At 41.1% G+C, this 18,636-nt stretch overlaps 1 long non-coding RNA gene across 1 annotated transcript; it reads left to right on the forward strand.

Moving 5' to 3' along the window:
- Nucleotides 1-617: 617 nt before the first annotated feature.
- LOC101733208 lies at nucleotides 618-16,139 on the forward strand. Its single transcript, XR_208515.4, has 4 exons — nucleotides 618-851; nucleotides 2,901-3,033; nucleotides 11,295-11,371; nucleotides 15,808-16,139. It is a non-coding gene; the product is annotated as an uncharacterized LOC101733208 (long non-coding RNA).
- Nucleotides 16,140-18,636: the final 2,497 nt, after the last annotated feature.

Below are 18,636 nucleotides of genomic sequence, written 5' to 3' on the forward strand. Positions count from 1 at the left end.
GGACCTGTTGCTCTAAAGGTATTAGAAGGTGCCCATACACATTAAGATCCGCTCGATTGGCGAGGTCGCCAAGCGAGCGGATCTTCTCCCGATAACCCCACCTACGGGTGGGCGATATTGGGCGAATTCAGGCAAATTTGGGCCAAACAATCGAATTATGACGATGGTAATGGCCGCAGTCGGTTCAGGGACCACAACAAATTAAATTTTTTAACCTGCCCGGTCGATATCTGTCCAATTTCAGGCCAGATGTCGGTCGGGCAGGCCGAATCGGTGTAAGGGACCAATATCGGCAGCTACAATTGGCCTGTGTATGGCCACCTTAAGGAATGAAGGGAAGATTTTAAAACTTACATTTTCAAAATTGAACTTTTCGTTTAAGGAGAATATCTGCATCACATTCTATAACTGCAGGGTTTAGACGTACAGAGAAAAATTGCCATAAAAGCATACATTACTAACTTCCACTTAATATTGAAACACTGCTAATTCCCATGGTTTACTCTTATGTGTATGTTGTATCTCTGTTCTCAAGGATAATGCAGTTCCATTATCAGCCATTTGCTTTTCAATAAGTTCTCAGAAACCTTGGTACATTTGCCCCATTTTATTTATTATGTGCACCCTCCTGGCCATAGGCTCAGCTTGCACCACATTTCCATTCTTCTGGTACCAACAAATCCTGTTTATTTTGTGTTACCCTCTGAAAACTTGTTATCATACAGGCTACACAGTTAACTCCCACGAAGACCTTCAGCGCTGTTAAACGTTAACTAAGCACTGTAGGTTCTAGTAACAAGTGTCCTGAGTTATATGTACAGGAGGAGAAGAGCTGAACAGACATGTACAAGGTAAATATGTAATGGTTAATGCACCAAGACAAAATAAACTATGTTACAATTTAGTTAAAATGTTAGATAAGAGACAGGTATGTGATTTGTTATCCAGAAACCCGTTATCCAGAAAGCTCTGACTTTGGGAAGACTATCTCTCATAGAAACCATTTAAATAAATTAATTCTAACAATTCTCTTTTCTCTGTAATAATAAAATAGCACCTTGTACTTGATCCCAACTAAGATATAAATAATCCTTATTGGAAAAAAATATCCTATTGGGTTTATTTAATGTTTAGACTTAAGGTATGGTAATCCAAATAATAGAAAGACCCCCTGATCCGGAAAAACCAAGGTCCCAAGCATTCTGGATATCAGGTCCCATGCACAAACATTTATTTCAAATCTTACCTGGAAATAACTGTAACAATTTTTCTCTAGCTGGGTTGTTCCTGCATAGTAGCCAGTACAGTTATTTAAAGAATTTTAAATACTTATTTTGTAGCTTTCCTGTTTAATTCAAACGAGGGATCTGCCAATTCCGGGGATGATTCCTGCAAAATTTATAGCAGATTAAAACTCTCATAGTAGAACCCCTATCCTTATGAGCCAAAACAAAAAGTGTTTAATTGTATACTGGAAATTGCTTAGAATTAGGTTTAGTTCCTTATGGAGTATTTTATATTTTTATTGTTTTGGTGGAATGTCCATTTTACCTGGATGTTTTTTACCCAGATACTAACTTGTTCCATTTAGGTTGTGTGAGATACAAGAATAACCTGTGTATTTGGGCAAAAAAAAAATCTATAGTTTTGTAATAATGGCATTTAATTGCAATGTAGTTGTCCTACAGATGAGACAGAAATTCTAGAAAGGCTGAAATGTTCTTGTTTCACATTAATACAAGCAGGGTTGAACTGGGTCATTGGGACACCGGGAAAAAACCTGGTGGGCCCCGGCGGCCCAGACCCGACCCTTGCCGGCTCTCCCCCAGCCAACCATTCCTCTCCTGAGTCTTTAAACTTATGCGCACTCAGGAGAGGACTTTGGCTGGGGGGACCCTGCAGGGGGTTAGGTACACTCTGCGAGGGTTAGGGGGTGCAGGGGAAGTGGCTGGCGGGGTCACCTGCAGGGTCCCTGAGGCGGAAGCCCTGGTGGGCCCTGCACCCCCCAGTCCGACCCTGAATACAGAATATGCCATTTGGCACCTAACCCATACAGCAACAAAATGTTTCTCATTTGAATTACAAAGATAGAGAAAATCACTGGAAGTGTTGCAATTTTCTTTGTTTTTTCCACACACTTGAGCTGTAACTGCAAAAATCAAAGTAAAAATGTTCCATGACTGAATGGTATTTAAAAGACATGTCGGTAATGTTGTTTTTTCCTCATATGCATTTTACATTTATTAGACAGGTGGGGGAAGCCTGCATGTTCCCTCCTGGGTTCCACTCATGAATACAGCTCTGCCAAACACAGGTAGCACTGTATTCATGGGGGGGCAGGTTTCTGCATTCCAAAATCTGTGCCAATTTTTCCATTCAGGGCAGGGTGCAAAGAACAGAAGACATGGTGGCTTTTGCCTATTTATTGCACTTTGCACACTGCATCATATACAGACTGCAGGCTTTTTTTCATTATAAGTAGGAAGTGGTGGGTATCCGTAATAAAGCACATTGCCACTTGTATAAGAAATGTGCATGTATAAGAAATGTGCATGTAAAGCAAACCAGCTTCCCAGTTCTACAGTACATCACTATGCACAGACTTATATCCTTATTCCGGATGTGAGAACTTTTACACAGCCATATCTAAACATTGTGGTATTCAGCATAACAGTAGCTGGTGTTTTTTAGATTTGTGTTGCTTTAAAAGTGCAATTTTCTAATTGAAATTCACCCTTGCCAAGTATGCCTTAATGCAATGCATGATTAATGTCTAAATCAGTAAGGCAGTACCAGGAACGGATTCCAATTCACTGTTACTAGTTGAGCAGGAAGAAAAATGATTTCAATTTCATCTCTTTGCCTCTTCTCTGATTATGCGACTGCTGTTTGGCATAAAGGAAGTGCCTGTGTTATCCAGCGAGACTCAGAGAGAGCAAGTGTGTGACTACTGAGACAGGAAAGTGAAGAGCAGCACAGAACTACAGTGGGGAACAAGCTTCAGACACACACAAGTAAAGTACGTGAGAAAAGGTAAGCTGCCAGATCATAGACTCTTGCCAGAAATATTGCATTCAGCATGCCTTTCCTTTAGAGTTGTAAAACAAATGTATACATTTGCCAGTGTTGCTGTACTGGCTGAATCAGGCTTTTTTTTTTTACGACACTTCTTCTCAGTGCTATTGCATTTTGCACTACATGTATTGCTTCCCATGTTAACTAACACTTGTTTTGTGTTTCGAGAATTACATTTTTATTATTAATATTATCATTATATAATTTTGCCCACCACAGAAAGAGTTTGCATCATCTGAATCATAAAATAGGAGCTTCTTTTACCTTGTGATTCTCTCCATTGTTACAACTGTTGGGGCTGTTTTAATAAATGGGCAAAGGGACATTTGCCCAGGGCCCACCAGGATAGGGAACCCACTAGCACATTTTTCATCTAGGATAACTTGTGGCAGAAGTATCCTGCAGAGATGGCAGACCCTGCCTGCCTTACTATATTGGACTTCACATGCCTGAGGGTTTATTCTATCACAAATTTCTTTGGGCAGTGGGGGCCCACCAACACAATTTTTTCCCAGGGCTCACTGGTACCTTAAAGGGGAACTGGAACATTGTAGGTAACACATTTGATCAGCCCCTGGGACACCAAAACATGCCGTCGAACCACCCAAAACCACACCCACTTTTGAATAAGCCCTGCTCCGTTTGTCGCAATGGCATGGTATTACTCAATGTTATAAAAAAAATTAGGTGCATAGTGGAAAGTAGGTGGAGAGGCACTGTACTGGGAAGTACACTGAAGGACTATTTTAGCTGGGTGCAGTGGAAACTAAGTGTGAGCAGAATAGTCTGAGCCATTAGAATAATAGAATGGGATTTAAGTGAAGGACCCACCACAGGAAGGGATTTAACTGGGAGCATCACAATTATAGCCCAGACCCAACACAGGCCTCATTACATGCACACAACCACTTTCAGCATCAAAATCAACACTTTCCCCTGTAGGCGTAAACTGTACATAATTGCTGCCCTGAGTAATGAACAGATGTTCTAATGTTTACCTGGCAGGGTCCTTGGCAGTTGGCAGTCTCCCGTTGCTGCCTTTTCCCTGAGATATATACCTGCAGTTTTACTCCAAGGAGTCATCACTGTCTGGCAAGGTTTGGACTCAACATGTTCCTAGCTATTGAAAGTTGTGTTACCCCATTGTTTCACCAACTTTCTCTAAAAATAATATAAATCAGCCAACTCCCTGCTCCAGTGCAGTTAGAATAATGAGAGCAAATATGATTAGTTTCTGTGGATTCAGCACAGGGCACTATTATAACATGTTTTCATGCATATTGATTACATACAAATACTGACCAAAACAGGAGGTAAATTGGACTTACAATATAGAAGATACTTTTTAAGACTAACTTAACCTGGATATTTTTTCTCAAAATCAGCGGTGAGACTCAAACATTATGTATATGGGATTTACATAATTAAAGATTTAATTGTTGGACACCCCTCACCATACCCAAACAACTCATCTACCTACTGGCATTGCCTCTAACCCTGCAGTTACATACACAAAGGGGCACATTTACTAATCCACGAACGTCCGAAAAGCATCCGAATGCGTTATTTTCATAATGATGGGTATTTTGAGATTTTTTCGTAAATTGTTGCAACTTTTTCGTAGCTGTTACGACTTTTTCGCAAATTGTCGCGACTTTTTCGTAGGGTTACGATTTGCGCAAATTGTCGCGACTTTTTCGTAGCCATCGCGCCGAGTACGAAAGTTTCGGATTCATTCAAGCTTCAGTATCGTGACTTTCCTTGGGCCAGGTTGGAGCTGCAGAGTGCCATTGAGTCCTATGGGAGGCTTCCAAAATCATGCTAAGTCTGAAAGTTTTGCCCGCCGTTTGCGAGCGCTCAATACGAAAAAGTCGCGACAATATACGAGCAAATCGTAACAGCTATGAAAAGTCGCGACAATTCGTGCAAGTCGTAATGGCTACGAAAAAGCCGCGACAATTTACGAAAAAGTCGTAACGGCGACGAAAAAATCGCAAAAAATACGAAAAAGTTGCAAAATGTTTGTTTCCAATCCGAAATCAGCTAGTAAGATTACTGCAGAAAATGGATAAATTAAAAACATTACCTCACCATCAAGCAAACGACCACCAACTCTTCTTCTCTCTCACTACATCCATTTGGTGTTCTGAAATACCAGCAGAAAATTGAAAGAGGGCTGTGCGTTCCACAGTGGAAAGCTCAGCCATCTTTAATTTTTTTCAGTTCTTTCCTGGAAACCAGAAAAAGTTGCAGGAAGATGGCTAGCTAGGTTGCTTGCAGAATGCATCAGGTGGATAGACTAACTGGCTTGACTCAAAAAACTAATTCTACATGCCGAGTGGACGGGCATAGCTAATCTTGACAAAGGGGAGGAGGGGAGGAGAGGGTAGGATAGTGCATTGGTGTGTGCAGAACTGACAGCATGAAATGAGAATCAGTGGGCCCTCAGCAAATGTCCCTTTAAAGTGGCCCTGCAACTATAGTTAATATACTGGCTTTTACTGTAGCTAGGCCAGACCTTCAGGATTGCAGTCAATTGTTAGTAAGATAGCATCTTATTTTAAGACATCTTAAACCTTGCAAGCAGTTGGCAGCAATGCTACATCTAACTTGGCTGTTCCCAAATACATTATCAGTAGGGTTAATGCAGAACCCCTAGTGGTTCCAGCATAAGTACAGCAATCAATTCACTTATGGGGCTAAGACCAATATTCCTGTCTAATTTGCTTTTTTGCTTGGAGAATATATTATGCTAAGTGCACAATTCAACAAGCGTAACTTAATAAGGGAGCAGTCCACCGATGGTTCAAAGAAGTTGTATACATAACAGGGCTCATTTATGTCTGCAAGCACAGTGGGCAACTTGCACTTTTCTCCAATTAGACGTCAATTACACGTAAAAGATACTTGCATGGGAACACGTTCCTTCCTATAGTTCTGAATCACTGCTGCACCTATTGATGCAGGAATTCCCTGGAGCTACTGCCACCTCCAGACCAGGTGGTAGCTTGAGGGTCCCTTCAGCACCCAGTTGGACCGAATGAATAGGGCACAGAGGTCACTTGCACAGTGGAAATTATGCCAGGCAGACTTTGAAAATATTCATTGCAATTGCCCCTAGTTTGGGCATGCACAGTTGTGTCCATTTTAGCAGTAGCACCATTGCATAGAGAGAGTTGTCTGTCTGCATCCACAATGACACTGCAATTCTGTGAAAAAGCAGTGCAATGTGTGAAAAAAACATGGCAATTGGGCTTATATTAACACTTTGCTCACTGCACTTGGGATTTAAATGAGCTCTGTGAACTTTCCAGGTTAGGTTCTATATTTGTAATGTTTAGAAAACAGAAAGCAGAAAGATCATTTTTGTTTTCTTTATTATATTATTATAAGGGAAAGGATTTTTTCCTACTTTGCTCTCCTAGAAATTCATCTGTTTTTTCTTGTAGTAGCAGATACTAAAGCAGCTTACTCAAAAGTGTCACTGCCTTATAAGCAAAGAGCCTGGAATACCTCATGTGCCAGTGTAGGATAACAAGCCCCATACCACATACAGCTAGTAATCACTTGCTAAGAGCAAAATACAAGTTGGCACAAAGAACAAAATCATTCAAAGGCCTTTGCTAAGTACAGTCCTCGAGTACCTTCCCTGCCACTGGTACTGAGGTGGAAAGATTCAGTGTTGGTCTGTGTGGCATATTTTTGCCTGGGCCCAGGTCCTTTTATGTACATGTATAGGCACGACTGGAAAACTATGTAATGCACTGGCTCAAGACAATGAAGAATATAAACATGACTCATAGAACTGGAATACGCTTGTATGCACTGGAACTGCTGAGAAGCAGAGCGTGTTATTTTATGATAATTCATATTGTTCATATGTAATTAACAACTTAAAGAGAAAATGCAAAGCATGCACACAGGGCTTGCATTCTGCATATACTTGCAAATTCTTATTATTAAAAAGTTCAAACAATCACTATAATTTTTATTATTTATTTATACTGCACTGAAATATTCCTTAGTGCAGCCCCCCCCCATGTGGCCCCTCACCTGTCTGGCTGCTGTGACTGCTTACCAGGGGCGGGCCAAGCCGACCGGACACCCTAGGCAACCCAGTCTTCAACCCCCTACCTCGCCTGTGCTTCAGTGCGCATGGGCAATTCTGTCATGCGAGGGGGGGTGGGTCATTGCCCCCACCGCATAATGACAACTGGGGCAATGACAAGGGAGTGCAGACTAGGGGTAGGCAGGCAAAGTATGGCACATACAGGCAGCATACGGCAGGCAGAGTATGGCAACACAGGCAGGGTAAGGCAGGCAGAGTATGGCACATACAGGCAGCATAGGGCAGACCGAGCGTGGCACACACAGCAAGACTAGGGCAGGCAGAGTATGGCACACACAGGCAGGGTAGGGCAGGCAGAGTATGGCACACACAGACAGGGTAGGGCAGGCAGAGTATTGCACACACAGGCTACATAGGGCAGGCAGAGTATGGCACACACGGGCAGCATAGGGCAGGCAGAGTATGGCACACACAAGCAGGGTAGGGCAGGCAGAGTATTGCACACACAGACAGCATAGGGCAGGCAGAGTATGGCACACACAGGCAGCATAGGGCAGGCAGAGCATGGCACACAAAAGCAGGGTAGGGCAGGCAGAGTATGGTACACACAGACAGCATAGGGCAGACCAAGTATGGCACACACAGGCAGGGTAGGGCAGGCAAAGTATCGCACACACAAGCTGCATAGGGCAGACAAAGTATGGCACACACAGGCAGAGTATGGCACACAAAGGCAGGGTAGGAGCTACATTCACAAACATTTAAAAACACTCCAGCTATGGAGCATGAGAGCAAATAAGATTTATTAATACCATCCTTGTTGTGATGAGCTGGATTGGCTTAAACCATTCCAGTGCTACTGCTTTTGGGCTTAATAGACATTGCTTGGCACTGATGGAAAGTGGCAACTACTTTGTATGCACTAGAATATGCATCACTTTGGTTATATAACATGACTATGATACTACACATTTATACAATACTAATTTTATTGTTCACAACAGACACACCCATATATATACACTGCCAATGTCACTTACTGAAAAGTACAATTATATGTTCTTGTGTGAAACACCCAAATTATAATTTAACCCATTGTAAACAAGCGTTAGGAATGAAATCAGCTCCTTTGCTATATTTGTATATGACTGCACCAATTAAAAGTCATCATGGTGATTTGAGCATCAGTTGAAATGAGGAAACTAATAGAGAATACATCTATGTGGCATTATATACACATGGAGATATGTAATTTCAGTGTTATGGTTCCTCTGTTGCCTTCTTCATTCTCTCATTCTGTCGCATCTGGCACACTCTAGTCTGTTTATAGTCAAAACATTTTCAAGCAGGGCGGTGTACTCCCATGTTTGTATTATATATATATAACACTGGCGTTATCAGTGATGCACTTTTCTGTGGTTTCCTGCATGAATCACCCATCACGCAAAGTATATTATTTTAAATTAAAATAATAGGACTCATTCACAATGCAATGTACAAGGTGCGCATTACCAACACAAATCACTATGTCTATACCCTTTATGCAGAGTTTTTCTCAAAATATATGTACATGATTTACATATGCAGATAAAAATACCATGTACTTGCTGCTGCATGTTATTCTCACTGCATTTGTGTGTGTATGAACAAAACAACTTCTGGTGTACGTTGTCACTAACTGGACACAGGTAATTCTTGGCTTCAGTTTTGCTTTAATATCCAGCATAAAACAGCATGCACTCATCGGACTCAGCGGTGTTAAAAAATTCAAAAAGCTTTATTGGTGGTAGAACCTAATGCGTTTCCTGTGACCACACACGTATTCATAGGTACCGGCTTACTTTGCATTCATGGGCCCTGTAATTTGCAGAGCTAATTTAAATGGTGCATTGGTTTTTATTGGAATGTGCAAAGAACAAGTCATTTAAGTGTAAGTTTAGGCTCTTTGCAAATAATACCTTAAAATTCTGTGTCTGAAATGTAACCCCCGGTAAGGTTCTTGCTAAGTAAAATTATTTAAAGTTTGTTCAGGAGGACATAACTTCCCTAAACCTCCTTTTTGCACCCCCTAGCTCTTCAAAGTAGAATTTTCCATTCAGAATATTCCCTACTTACACCAATGTCTGAGCTAGAAAAACGTTGTCTAATGCCTATAGTCATGCCATCATGTATACGAGAACAGAAAATCAGCGCAAAAAGAGCGAAAGCAAATACACATCAGTATAAAGTTTGTATAATTCAAACAGGAAAGTTTATGGGGTCGCCAGTGATGCAGTTCAAGGGGGGGATGGGAAGCTTTTTGAAGGGTCTAAAACATTAAGCAAGATTCTTTTGTCTTTTAATTACACAAAGTAAAAATAATAATAATGCTTTGCTACTATTTGGCATGTCCCCTTGCTGCTTCCTCCCCTACATGATGAGCACATGCTTAATACAGTCAATTCACATTCAGTGCTCTAACTGATACACAAACTTAGGACCTCAGCCTTGTAAGCACGCTATCCTTGATTATATATTTTTCTCTATAGGATGGATAGGATGGTACCCTGAAGTTGGCTGGTACTGGCCCATGGGTGCCTGCATACAAAACAAAACCTACACATAATACTGAATGGTACAACATGGTACCCAGAGACAGAATGCATGTGATCATCCCAATGTACAGTGTATCAGTTGTAAGATGCACAGTTACACAGTTGCACAGTTAAGCTGCGATGAAAAAAGACTATCAAAGTCCATTAATATCCTTCTTAAGCAGGGGTCCCCAACCACCGGGCCGGGGACCAGTGCCGGGCTGTGGGCTGTGCTGAACTGGGCCACCACTGGTCCCAATTACCTTTGATCCCAACTCCATGACAACTACTATGCGAAGCCCAGGAAGATTTCTACTGATTGCAAAAAGGACCAAAGTACTTAAAGCTCCATATTAAGTGTCAGAGGATGTCACCACTTAGGTGGGAGTAAGAAGGGGCTGGGCGCATCTAGTTGCTGATTTTGTATTATGATGAGCTGTATTATACCCACCACCCCTGGTCCTCGGAAAAATTGTCTTGCTTGAAACCAGTCCGTGGTGCAAAAAAGGTTGGAGACCCAGTGGTTGCACGTCTCTGCACTCTCTCCAGCTCATTAATATCCTTCTTAAGGACTGGAGCCCAAAACTGCACTACATACTCAAGGTGAGGCCTTACCAGGGACCTATAAAGAGGCAAAAATGTGTTTTCATCCCTTGAGTCAATGCCCTTTTTATGCAAGACAGCACTTTATTTGCTTTACTAAAGCTGATTAATATCAATTGAGATGGTGGGGAAAACAGATTTTGATTAAACACACTAACTTAACCAATGCATGCATAAGTAGATACAGTGAAACCTCAATTTTAAGTTTTTCTGCATTTTACACCATTGTTTTGTGGTCCCACTAATATATAACACATAATAAACTTCCCTGATTTTATATTTTCCCGGATTTGCACCATTTTTTCTGGTCCCCTGAAAAACCTTAAATGGGGGTTCTACTGTAGCCCAATTTTTGTTAAGTATTGAGTGTATAGGTACAGCATAAAAGTATGATGTTGAGATGAACAATTGGTAAATAAAATATTAAGACTTCCTCCTATACAGGTGGAACAAAGTTTCTGTTCATGTATTAAAGTACATTGTTTAAATGCCCTTTGCCGAACAAGTACACAGATCTTCCTAAAGTCACAAAATTAATCATAGCCGCAGGAAGCAGAATTTCTGCACTGTGCTGCATGTTCCGTACCACGCCTCTCCAGCCAAGCTAGACTACACGCACAGTGGTTTGGGGTTTCCTATGGTTGTTTCACTTGTACGTCTTGCTAATGTTAGTGGAACTCACTCACACTTATTGATATATTCTATGTCAAGCTTAGCTTTCTGGAAGGGTTTTAAAGAATATGCAGTTGTATGTGCAACTGAATTCTTGAAATATAAAACTTGGGAACCATGCTCTAGCACCTGAGCAGCTCATCTGCTACTGCATCCTGTAACATACATCAGAAACCCAACATATTGAGCTAATAGAAGTCAGTGAGTTGGACAGGCATGTTCCTATGCTTTCACTCCTTTCACTTTACAGTATTTTCTTGCAACTCTAAGTTTTCTGTGACATCCTCTTTTCTTTCCAATAGTGGCTGAAGTGCCTGGCAAGGATTTTCCACACACAGACAGAATGAAAGTATGGGACTAAAATTCTCATGTTTGAAAGGTAAGAAAGTAAAATGAAAGCAAATACTTACATAGTTACATAGGGTTGAAAAAAGACCAGTGTCATCAAGTTCAACCTTTCCAAGTAAACCCAGCACACACAACCCACACCTACCAATCTATACACTCACATACATAAACTATATATACAACCACTAATACTAACTGTAGATATTAGTATCACAATAGCCTTGGATATTCTGCTTGTTCAAGGACTCATCCAGGCCCCTCTTAAAGGCATTAACAGAATCTGCCATTACCACATCTCTAGGAAGGGCATTCCACAGCCTCACTGCCCTCACCGTGAAAAACCACCTACGCTGCTTCAAATGGAAGCTCCGTTCCTCTAATCTAAATCTTGTTTTTATGGGAAAAAATAACACCCCCTATCTGCCTATAATCCCCTCTAATGTACTTGTACAGAGTAATCATGTCCCCTCGCAAGCGCCTCTTTTCCAGAGAAAACAACCCCAACCTCGACACCTCTCACCTCGTAGTTTATTTCTTCCATCCCCTTAACCAGTTTAGTTGCACGTCTCTGCACTCTCTCCAGCTCATTAATATCCTTCTTAAGGACTGGAGCCCAAAACTGCACTGCATACTCAAGGTGAGGCCTTACCAGGGACCTATAAAGAGGCAAAATTATGTTCTCATCCCTTGAGTCAATGCCCTTTTTTATACAAGACAGTACTTTATTTGCTTTAGTAGCCACAGAATGACACTGCCTGGAATTAGACAACTTGTTATCTACAAAAAAACCCCTAGATCCTTCTCCATTAAGGATACCCCCAACACACTACCATTTAGTAGATAGTTCGCGTTTATATTATTCCTACCAAAGTGCATAACTTTGCACTTATCAACATTGAACCTCATTTTCCAGTTTGCTGCCCAGTTTTCCAATTTTGTCAAATCGCTCTGCAAAGCGGCAGCATCCTGCATGGAACTTATAGTTTTGCACAATTTAGTGTCATCAGCAAAAATAGAAACAGTACTGTCTATGCCCACCTCCAGGTCATTAATAAACAAGTTAAAAAGCAAAGGACCAAGGACTGACCCCTGCGGTACTCCACTAACCACACTGGTCTAATTAGAAAATGTTCAATTTACCACCACTCTTTGTACTCTATCCTTCAGCCAGTTCTCTATCCAATTACAAATATTATGTTCTAGGCCAATATTCCTTAATTTGATCATTAACTTTCTGTGAGGTACTGTATCAAACGCTTTAGCAAAGTCCAAGTAGATGACATCAACTGCCATGCAAAACATATCTCTCTATACCACCCTCTGACTGACTTGCTACAAGAATTCTGTTATGTGCATTGATATGCAGTTTCTATATAATAGCTTATTTGTTCGTTCATCCATTCATTCATGATACCTTAAAGTTAAATATCTTTAAGGGCTATGACACACAGTGCTACTTGTAGCCAACTACTTGTCATGGCTTCAAAATGCCAGAAAATAGCCTGCAATAGACAATACTAATAACTGTCTCTGTTAAAACACAGTTATCGGTATTGGCTATTTTGTAGCTCTGTGTGTCCCTAAGGGCAAATAATACAAAATGAATGACAAATGCAAATTGCTTCAGAACAGTACAAATGCAACTTGTGAATTTTTAAGCATCACCCCCAATCAGGCCCGGGGCCAGCTATGTGTATTTAGAAGCATGCTGTCTTTCCTTACAAAAAATTGACTCTGTACTTCAAACTAAACAGTATGGAATTTTTGATAGAACAACAAGAGCTTCGGGTTCATTTATCATGCAAAACACTAATGTACCAGGATTCCTTTGCCAACAATGTATTTTAATTTCCCTGGATTCTTGCATGATTGTCTTCCCTGCAACCAGGCACAAATCCTTGAATCCATTCCTGGGGAAGCAAAGATCTGTGCCAGGTTGTGAATATCATGCATTTGGGCACAATTTGCCCTACCTTGAATAAGTTAAGCATAAAGCTGGCTGTACACACACCAATAGTACGATATTCGGTGCATGTAAAGCGGCTCGAAGAAGCGACCAATTTCACAGAAGGCTGCGGATATCGGTTGATTCGTCGATCAGCCAGGTTAAAAGTGGCGCCCGAGCAAAATCTACGTTCAGGGCTGAGTTGCTAGGTGGAGGTAGAATTTCTATTGTTTCTACCTCCATATCCAATGATTCAGCTCTGACCATCAGTGGAGGGTGGGAACGATCTTTCGAATTGCTACCTGTATGGCCACCTTAAGGTTCAGGACTCCCATGGAGCCAGTACACTGGACTTTGTGCCATATCTGTCAGCACTGGTGCAACTGGCATAATGGTTTGTTCCTACAAAGCATAGTAAATAACACATGCACTGCCTTAAATGAATTCTAAGGTTCAACAAAGAATTAGGCTAGACATGCTACATGTTATGTTTTGGCCTCCTACAATGGCTCAAGACTACTTCAGCCCTTTAGCAGTGAAGGTCTTTGCTTCTGAAGATGCCCCCAGTAACTCCCTATCATCTTTTCTGCTGATTTATAGCACATGCTGTGGGCTGCTGTCACTTACCTAAGCTTAGTTAGTATCTAAACAATATAGAAATCATGATAAAAGTCAAATGTATTATTTATGCAGATTTCTATTACAGAGCAGCATAGAAACTAGTACACTCTGCATCAAAGTGTATTAATAATTAGCCCTGAAACATACGCTTCTATAACAGATATATCCTTTTATTCTAATGTTTTAATGATTTCTGACAGTAGCCATGTAAGACAAAGCCATATCTCACTAGTATATCATGGGGTAATGCCCAAGACTTTGGAAAGCTGGGAAAGCAGTGGGTACCGCAGACATCAGTAGTCCCTCATTGATGAGCATGAGTTGTTGAGGAAGAGTAACATTTTTTTTATTATAAGAGTAAATCAGTTGCAAATACCCATACCCATTTCAAACTGCACAGCACTTAATTGTAATAACTGTGATATATTATCACATTTAGGCTTCATTTTGAGCAGAGTCATCCTCCCACAATAAAACCACAGCTATCTTCAGTATTACCCTATGTGCATGCTTTCAATGTGATTACATTGGGATTAGGCATAAGTATTCATCATCTCTAAGTGCATCTAGATGCACAGCATTAGGGTACAGTAAGTAATCTACATCCAAACAAAAAACAACATTCCTTTATAGTGATACTGACACTGATTTTTAGAGGAAAGGCCACTGTGACTTTTACAGTTTGTTCAGGACCATATAAACAGTACCTCCAACCAAGTGGCACAACACATGCACGCTCATTAATGCTGTATGAGGAGAAATGGTTCTGGAGTCCATTAATGTACTGTAACTTGCAGTAGGTTGTTATATTTAATAGAAAATCACCCTTGCACTACAGAAAACGAAAGTGGCAGTTTACCTGTAGTGATGGGCGAAATATTTCGCCAGGCATGGATTTGCGGTGAATTTCCGTGTTTCTACTCCTATTCACATTCCAGTGTGGTTAATAGGGTACATTGGACCCTTGCCACCATTTAGCTGCTGAAATTTCAAACTGGAAAACCTCTTAAAGGACAATGAAAGGTTAATATAAATTAAAAGTAAGTCTAAAGGCATTCTTTTTAAGTACTTACTGCATATCTAAATTCCCAGATCCCTGCTTGCTTCTCTGAGATATGGTGCTGGCAGCCTACAGCAGTGTGAAGACTACAGTGACATCACTGATATCTATCTCCCCCTCCTGTAGGTGCCAGCGGCAGCCTTCCTATTCTCTGAGCATGTGTGTAACTTGATCCTGTCTCCTGTTCTGAGCTACACATGCCCACCAGCCAATCAGAACCGGATCTGGCAGAGGGGAGGGGGGGAGGGAATGAAACACATGTGCAGTATGAAGCAAGGAGGGAAAGGAAGGGACAATACCTTTTTAGAGATGGCTGCCTGTTCTAGAAAATGTGAAGTAAGTGTGACTGAGTAAATATTTGATTAGGTGAGCCAAAAGTGTGGCGTTTTTACTAAACAATAGGAGGACTATTGGGCAGTATGCTTTTTAAATTTTGACTTGCATTCTCCTTTAACAAAATGATAATTAAAAAAAAACGCAAAAAAAATGTAAAAACATAGACCAGTTGCAACTTGCCGTAAATTTGTAATTCCTATTTTATTGGCCCTTGCCAGCCTCAAATCTGCCCCGTCCCCTTGCTTCCCCTCCCACATGCACCGGAAACTCTGCTTACTCACAGAATTCGCTCTTGCTTAGTCTAGCTCCACCACCACGCTATTGCAACCTCACCCACAATGTCACAACCTCACTCCTGTTTGAACCCGGCCCTTGTGTCTTTGGCTGCTTCAGGCCAGAAGAAAAGGTGGTAACCCTACCCTGGGGACACTTTATAAACAGAATGGAATAATGTAATAATAATGTAATACTTATGAAATTCCTATGCTTGTGTCCCCTTTTACAGGTCTGCCATTTTGTAACAGCAATGAGGAGATCCCCTCAGGCACTTCTGACAGTCACCTGAATGTCCCTGATATTATTGTTACCCCACCCACCCCTACGGGGACAATGACCAGCAGAGCTACAGGGCAAGGGGCCAGTTCAGGGCCTGCGGATAAAAGCTGTTGCTAATTATCACAAACTGCTAGAGATGAACAATTTCAGCCAGGGATGACTTTTTTCAATAAACACTAGTGTATTTTTAGAGGTGCCATGCACAGATTTGTCTCATTGGGTAAAGATGTTTGAAGATGCAAAAGTGTACTTTATATTATATACTTATGTTTTTTGCTTTTACTCATTCAGTCATTTTTGGAATTGCTGGGGGTTTGGGGTCGTTTTATGTGTTATTACAGTTTTGCTAAAAAAGGTGAAATTGGCCTTTAAGCTGCAAGTCTCAGTTCCCCCAAGACACCTATTTAGATTACTAGTTACAATGTATCTAAGTGCAGGTGTGGCTTGTTAACTTTCTGGGCCAAAAGCTACTTATCTTATTAAGTTTGAGAAACTTTGTATAGTTTTTGGCATTCAGTGCAGGAGATGAAAGGGAAATAAGGGATTTTTCAATAAGAATCTGGGACTGTGGGTTGAGCTGTTAAAATCTGGACTGTCCCACGAAAATTGGCCAGTTGGCCAGAGGAGATACTGGGGCTGCTGCTGCCTGAGGCAATAATCCCCTCCTGAGACAGCAATGCTCGCAGCCTTGCCTGCATGTGCACACACGTGGTGGGGGGAAGGTTGCAGGGCCGATTGTGGCGGGTTGGCCCTCCCCTGGCAGGAGCAGCTCTCGTTGGGAGGTACTAGTAAAGTATACATTTCAGGAACACTGTACCTGGGTTTAACTCTAAACCACCCACCAACCCTCTTAAATATTACAAAATAGGGCTGGTATGTGCAAGTCACCTGGCCTCACCTGACATTTTTTGCAAATGTGTACATCTTTAAATACATACTTGATAGACTTTTACAGATTCTGAAACTGTTTCCAGGGTCCACCAAAGAAAGCTTCTTTGAAAGCATCTCACAGTTATCCCTACAAAGACATTTTGGTGCTGCACTCCAGAGATATATGCCACCAGTTCCAGGGTTCTTGGGTCTCATTTAGATCTGTGCTGTGTGTTTACTGACAACGGGTGGAGTGGCAAGTTCAAGGTGGTGCAGAGATGGTTAATCCATAGTTGCTGAGGACAGATATAAGAGTACTGCTTTCAGAATAAACTGTGTTTACATTTACATTAAAACAATGCAGAACTCTAATGCAAGATAAATCAATTTTACCACAGGCCGTTTAGGGAAACCCAAATCAATTAAAACACCCTTGCCTAAGAGCATTCTGCCATAGGCAGAGAATAATCAAGTGTTAGCCTCCCCAAAATGTGACCAACTGCCATATATAAGTACACAGTTATACAGTTCTCTTATGAACAAGTTACCTATTGTCCCCAATCACAAATGTTATACATACATACATCTCCCCTGAACTCTGCGTACAACAGTTATGCTCACTTGCTCACTGTCCTTTACCTGCCTAAAATGAAAGTGGCTGACTGTGGGCAAGGGCTTGTTCAGCTGAAGCAGTTCTTCCTGAGACAACTGCACCAATCCAAACACCCTGTGTGACATGGGACTAATATTAAGTAAGATGGTGTGGTTTTGGAAAACAAAATTTAACAGAAAGAAATTATACTATCACAGCATAACAACATGAAGATTGTGCTAGTGTATTGCCTAAACACCACGGGAGATTTTTTTATCTGATCTTGTCATGCAACAGATTTTGTAGGACACCATCCAACAAAAGCTCCCGTGGAGTTTAGTCCTTAGAGCCCAAGTTCCACTGGTTCTCTGTTATGGTAAATCCCTACATTTGCTTGCACAGCTTCTCCCTGCTCTCATCTGGATGCACAGAACAACTGTGGCTGCCATATTTTTTTTTTTTTTTTTTTTTTTGACACCTATAGGAATAACAGGGTTTGTTAGACATCTGATAAAGTGGCAGGGGCCAAAACGTTTCATGTTTTGCACTAAATATGCAGGGTTTATCCTGCTTGGAATTGCCTCGTTGTGCCAGTATCTTTGTCATTTTTGTTTGTATTGGACAGCGCAGATTCCTCACTATATGCTGAGCATGGAGCATAACATATGTGGAAGGGCCAGGGTGTGCTGGTGACTTTTGAAAGTTAACACCTATCTCTTTGCCTTCTGGTGGTTATCAGGCACAATAGTATGAAGCATTTCAGAGCATACTCTTTACCTTAATATGCACATTATAAAAGAAACCTGACACCTTTACACTTTATTTACAATATTAAATAAACTTTTTAAAACATATTTTTTTTCTTCACATAAATACAATGTGCCAGTGGGCCGGGGGTCAGGGCTGTTAGAAAGTCTCCATAACTGCCCAACCACCTATGGTTACCCCAAGGCAGATGTGCAAGTGTCAGGACTGCCCTTTTATTGCCAAATTGTGATAAAAATAAGTGAACTATTTGGGTTTACCAGGCAATCTTGTCTTGAATATAGCAGAATTTAAACATGATGTACCTTTGTTTTCCTAGGCAAAAAATGGTTTTAGGAGAGTAGGAGTTGCTACTTGCCAAGTATAAAGCAGTATGTTTCCATTGGGGCATAATAGAAAACCACAAAACCTATATTTAGCCCCATAGCCCACTGTGGCATTAAGCTATGTATACCCAGAATAGACATGTGCATGTTTCACATTAAATGTAATGCCCAGAGAAATAGCAAATAAAAATCCACAGCACTGGGCAAGTGACTTTATGCAAATAAC

The sequence above is a fragment of the Xenopus tropicalis genome, chromosome 4 (assembly GCF_000004195.4).
Source record: "Xenopus tropicalis strain Nigerian chromosome 4, UCB_Xtro_10.0, whole genome shotgun sequence".
Taxonomy (NCBI): domain Eukaryota; kingdom Metazoa; phylum Chordata; class Amphibia; order Anura; family Pipidae; genus Xenopus; species Xenopus tropicalis.